Here is a 5,712-nt window from a genome sequence, read left to right on the forward strand (position 1 = left end):
TGCATCTGCTGATGCACGATAAAGTGCCATTGGCTTTTCTGATGGTTTCGTCACACTGCCGACTCACGTTCATCTTGGAGTCCACTAGGACTCCAAGATCCCTTTCCACTTCCGTGCCACCCAGCAGGTCATTTCCTAGGCTGTAGGTGTGTAGGAGGGTGAGATGCTTCCTCCTCATTCTTTTGGTGCCTCTTCTCTTAGGTGGTGCTCAGGGTATGTGCCCTGCTCATTCACCCTATCTCAAATAGATTGGCCTCACAATTTTTCCATGTGTTCTATCCTGGAGTACCTCACTTCTTGCTATAGAGACAAATGAAGAAACAAATGGAATAGTTGAAAAGTCTATTTCTTTTGTTTGTTTGTGCTGCTAATGTTTTGCCACAAGAGGGCTACTCCTACATTTATCTAGGAGAATTCGTCTTTGTGGCAAAATGACACACGATACCAGATAAATTAAATGTAAGAAACTGTCTCTTGAAGGGGTCTCTTGAAAAGGAAAAAATTATGTTATTTGTAAAACCAGTGTCCTTCACAGTACATATGATGTCCCATATAAAATTAGAATAGTACATATTTTTAGAGTGAAAATATGTTTTTACTCATTTCAAAAGCATTTATTCCATTCTTTTCAGTTTCTTATGCTTCCCCCATCATTGTGGTTTATTAGTACCTTCTAGTCTACTTCCAACAAAGTGGCTGTCATCTGTCATGTATTTCTTTGTTTCTCTTCCCTAGGGATGAAATCATAAATAGACTTTTTGTATATGTAATTTCTCTAGTTCATCAGGCTTTTGTTTTGTACTAAATGTAACATCATGGGCAAACGATTTGAGAATAGTATACAAAGCAGGGGGTAGCAACTAGCAATGGATGTGGCTGAAGCCAAGAGATAAATTGTAGAGGAATGATGTATGCTGAATACCACACCAAATTCTTATATTATTTGCTTTTAAAAATGTATCTGACAGAGAGATAGAAAGTAAAGCAGCAATAGAAAAGGTTATCAAATTACTGTCAGGCCTTAATTTTTAATTTCCTCATTTGTTTAAGATTATAACCTTGCAGTTAAAGGTATGCCTGTTCCAACAATAATATATATAATTGGACAAGGCATACCTTTAGCTGCAAGGTTATTTTATTCTAATATAATAAATGGCTTAGTCCATCTGTCCGTCTGTCTTTCTATAACACTTTTGCCCAACTGTGCATGCACTGAGTGACTGCGCAGGCCAGGGGTGGGGCCAGCTGAGTTAAAATAGGAGCCCCTCCATTGGCCCAGCCTCCTCCTGCAGCCTCTGGTGTGGTGGTTCCCTCCACCCCACCTCCACAGAGGCAAAAAACCCCAAAATTGCACTTTAAAAGCAGCAGGGCCAGCTGAGGAAAAGCAGGAGCCCCTCTGTTGTAGTGGGGCTGGACTCAGAGGGAGGAAGAGGAGGGGGAGCAAGGCTGGACCCGAATGGGGAAGAGTGGGATGGAGCTGGGTCACACCCAAACCGGTGGAGGGTGGGGTAGGGCCTAAACCAGGGGGGAGGTGGGCAGGATTGGACCTGAAGGAGGGGAAGAGAGAGAATGGGGTTGAACCTGAACCAGGGGGAGCAGAGTCTGACCCGAACCAGGAGGAAGGGGAGTGGAGAGGGGTCAAACCCAAATGGGGGGGGCAGGGGCAGACCCAAAGGGGGAGGAATGAGGAGGAGCGGGGTCAGACCCAAACTGGGGGGAAGGCAGAGGTGGGATCAGACCCAAAGTGGGGGAGCAGGGTAGGACTCTAACTGGGGGTGGCAGGGTCAGACCCAAAGCAGGGGGAAAGGGGGGCAGGTCAGACCTGAACCAGGGGGAGAGAGGGTGAAGTGAGGTCAGATCCAAACTGGAGAGGTGGGGTCAGACTCAAAGTGGGGGGAGGAGGGGGGAGCAGGGTTGGACCTGAAGTGGGGGGGTTGTGGGTTCAGACCTGAAGTGGGGGGGAGGGGAGTGGTGTTGGACATGAAGCGGCAGGGGGAGGGGCAGTGCGGGGCTGGATGCAGGGCTTTGTCCCCACCAGCTCCCCTTCCCCCATCATTCTTGATGGGCAATTTGCACATGTGCGTGCGTGCATGCATTTCAGAAGAGCAACCCACAATTTAGTAAAAATCATTTCATACCAGAGATGTAAAAAAAAATGTTAAAATTATGAACGGTACATTTTACTGAAGCTTCACAATACGTAGAGTATGTTTGAGATAAATGCATTTTGTAAAGTAGTATTGGAAAGATGTTGTAGCTAGAATGCCCCAGAAAATATGCAAGAAGACAGGGCTGATTTTTCTAGGACACAGTTTTACTGGAGTATTTGCATGGTTAGGGTAGACACTTTTTAAAGATTGTTCAGATCTTCAGTAGCATAATTTTGTGTAGCTGCAATCACGTGTTAAAATTTCTGGCCCTTTACTTTAAAAATAAAACAATTTATGTCAATAGGAAGACAATCATCATTAGATATAGCAGACTTTAAAGAATACTTTGAATGGTAGAAAAACATCTATAATACTTGCAACTAGTTCAACTATTTGTTATTTGCTGCCTTGTTCATGTACAGAAATTCTCAAAAAATAGGGAAATAGTGAAGCAATTGATGAACCTGCAGGTATAACATGTATCGCCAAAACTGTGTGACAAATTAAATTCAACAAACCATATTGTATATATGTATGTCTGTGTATCTAGATAGATAGATATCTATTTACTCATGAAGACATACACATATATAATATACACGCAGGCATAGACATATACAATATGCTTTGTTAAATTTATTTGGTCACACAGGTTTGGGGATTTTATTTAGTGGCTTACTTGGTCACCTGTATCAAATCATTATTTGAACCTGTGAGCAGCAGTGCCCAAACTGATTTTGTCACAAGGTCCGTACATTCCAGCCTCTAGGATGCCAGCTGTTAGGGCTGGATAGTTTGACCCCTAGTATGTCCCACTGACAGGGCACACCTCCCCCCAACTTGCCTGCCATGCTATGGTCTTGTAAGATTGAGGGAGAGTCCTTAGTCATCTGTGGGCACTCCCATGAGTGGCTCATGTTGATGGTTCTCAACCACAACCTACTGGATCTCACTAGGTTCTAGGCTACAGTCCTTCACACGGGAGGGTCCCAGGACAATAACACAGCCTGGTTCACTGCAGTTAGCCATGATTGGCAAGGCCCCTGGGCTAAAGTCTTCACCTGAGTACTCTTAAATCAACAAAAAGGTCCACACAGTCTTACAGCCATCCAGTTCAGGGGTACTTCCTGATGACCATGACTCATTAATTGCCCCTCAACTGGCTCTGGCTCTGGCTCTGGCTCAGGGATCCAATAAATTCACAGTTCATATCAGGGCCCAACAATGGATTTCAGCCCCTCATCCCCCACGCTGTCGGCATCAAGTCATTTGCCGCTCCCAGGAAAATCAGGTAGGCTGAGTCCATTCAACATAAACAGCTCATATGCACCCTAACCAATTCAGTGGTCTGGGCTTATCACCTCAGCCCCAACACAGTCTTTAAAGCCTCTGGCCAGTGGGCCAATCCAGTCTATTTCCAACTAAAGCAAATGTCAAGCTCAAAAAAGCAAAGTCTTCCACTGACAAACCACTGGGGTGCCTGTGATCCCAAGCACTCCCTGGAAACTCATGTCCACTACCTCGGTGCTCCTCCTGGTGAAGTGATGACTACTGGGGGATACTCCATGCCAAGATCCTCACACTATTCCACAGAGTTTGCACCCATGGGGCTGAAAGCTCCTCTGAGCCTCCACTCTGATGAGCAGGTTCCTCCACTTACTCAAATTGCCCCTGTTGGGGCTTTGTCATAGCTGGGCTCCACACCCTGTCTTCTAATCTCCTGGAGCCCTCTCTCTGTAAGAGTAGGGCACTCACCTATGTCATCCGTCCCAATGTGCTGGCCAATCTGCAGCTGGCATGAGCTGGTAAACCAGGGCTGCTGCTGTATCTGCAGCTTTGCTGCCTGTGTCATTGCCGGCCTTGCGGGTAAGTACCCACTTTCTTCTGCGCAAATCAAGCTTGCACTTGGCCCCTGACCATCACCAGGGCACCTCCTGGGGTATCATTACTCTGGCCATGCCTCACAAAGTGTTCCCTGCTGTGAAAGAAGTGCACTCAAAACAGTTGACCACTGCTGGGTGAAAACAATACTGTGTTTTCCAGGTAGAGTAGTTTCAATGTATAGAGCACAGCTTTATGTATGTGTCTGAGAAACACCCATCCAATACTAGCTTGGTTATTTGGCAAAGCCAGCAGTGTATTGATCTGTGCAGATAAATTTATGTAGTTAGTTTTGCTATTTCGACTCTGTTCACAACAAATACATGACACTACAAAACATCTATTATCTTTTCTAAGATATGAACTCATCAGCTGTACTTGTCATTCACTCAGTTTATGCCAGATTTTCCTTGTTTACTTAAGAGAAAATTATTGTGAGAAACTGTCCAGTGAGACCACAGGATGTCTCCTCCTAAATTCTGCCATATTTCATAGTTTACAGATAGCTTCTATACTTATTTAAATAATGTTAAAATATAATCTTGACATATCCATGAATAATCTGTGCAAGGATTGGCTAAAATGAAGACAATAACATCAGTGCTAGAGAAAAACCTCTTTTCTTCCTCCTGATACTTACATGTGTGCTCACTCGAAAACAGATCTTCAGGCAATCATGGGAGCTGGGCTGGAATCTCCTAGACATGACCCCTTTTCAGCTTCCCAGCTGGGTGAAGCAATGTGGGAAGGGAGTCTGCACCTGGGCGTGGCTCTGCACCTAGCCCCAGTGCAAGGTTCTTCCCATCTCCCCATCAGTCCAGAGGCTGATAACGGGGCATGGCTCCCAGCTCCTGTTCTGGGGAGCAGAATCAAGACCCCACTGCAGACTCCCCTTCCTTTCCCCAGGCTGGCAGCACCTAGGTGGCATTCTGCTTCCCTCCTCTCCCCTCACCACTCCAACCAGCAGCACTCAGCTGGGAGTCGGGTGCTGGGTGAGTGGGGTCAGTTTTTCCCCCACCCCTCCTCAGCCACCCAGAGTGATAGTGCTTTGGCTAGGGAGCAGAGGGGCAAGGCAGACCCTGTTCACTGGAGCAGACAGCACAGCCCAGGGCTGCAAAGCATCATGGGATGCTGGGGGATTGTGAGTTAACTTGAACCAGGGGGGCATCTGGGACAGAAGTTCCATAAACCAGCTTGACTTAAATCAGTTAAGTCTGATTTTACATTCAACCATGTTTGTCTTAAACCAGTTTCAGCCATTTTGAAATTAGTGTATCTGCACTGAATGTCTGTTCTGTTACAGGTTTAAACAGGTTTCTGATCACTTAAACTGGTTAATGTGTAACTTCTGTCCCTAGCTGATGAGACTGTTTAGTGTTATTGGAAATGGTTCTGTCAAATATTGGAGGATCAATGGAAGTTTCAGTAATAGTTTCAGAATATAGAAAATATAGTACAACCTTTGTTTGTGTTAAAGGTACGTACAAACGCTCATAGTATGGGTAACAGGCAGGAGGAACTCACCCTCCTGCTGGCTGACACCAGCCCGGACATAGTGGGGATTATGGAAACATGGTGGGATGCAACGCATGATTGGGCGGTGAATGTCAAGGGCTATAGGCTGTACAGGAGGGACAGAATAGGAAAGAGAGGTGGGGGTGTGGTGCTCTATATTAAGGAG

The 5,712-nt window shown here is 45.7% G+C and overlaps 1 protein-coding gene across 1 annotated transcript in view; it reads left to right on the top strand.

Annotated features, from left to right (window-relative positions):
• The window catches only part of GALNTL6 (polypeptide N-acetylgalactosaminyltransferase-like 6), a 934,188-nt gene that overhangs the window by 69,661 nt on the left and 858,815 nt on the right, over nt 1–5,712 (top strand). The gene's annotated exons all lie outside the window — the stretch shown is intronic.

The sequence above is a fragment of the Crocodylus porosus genome, unplaced genomic scaffold, assembly GCF_001723895.1.
Source record: "Crocodylus porosus isolate Cpor-Errol unplaced genomic scaffold, CroPor_comp1, whole genome shotgun sequence".
Lineage (NCBI taxonomy): Eukaryota > Metazoa > Chordata > Crocodylia > Crocodylidae > Crocodylus > Crocodylus porosus.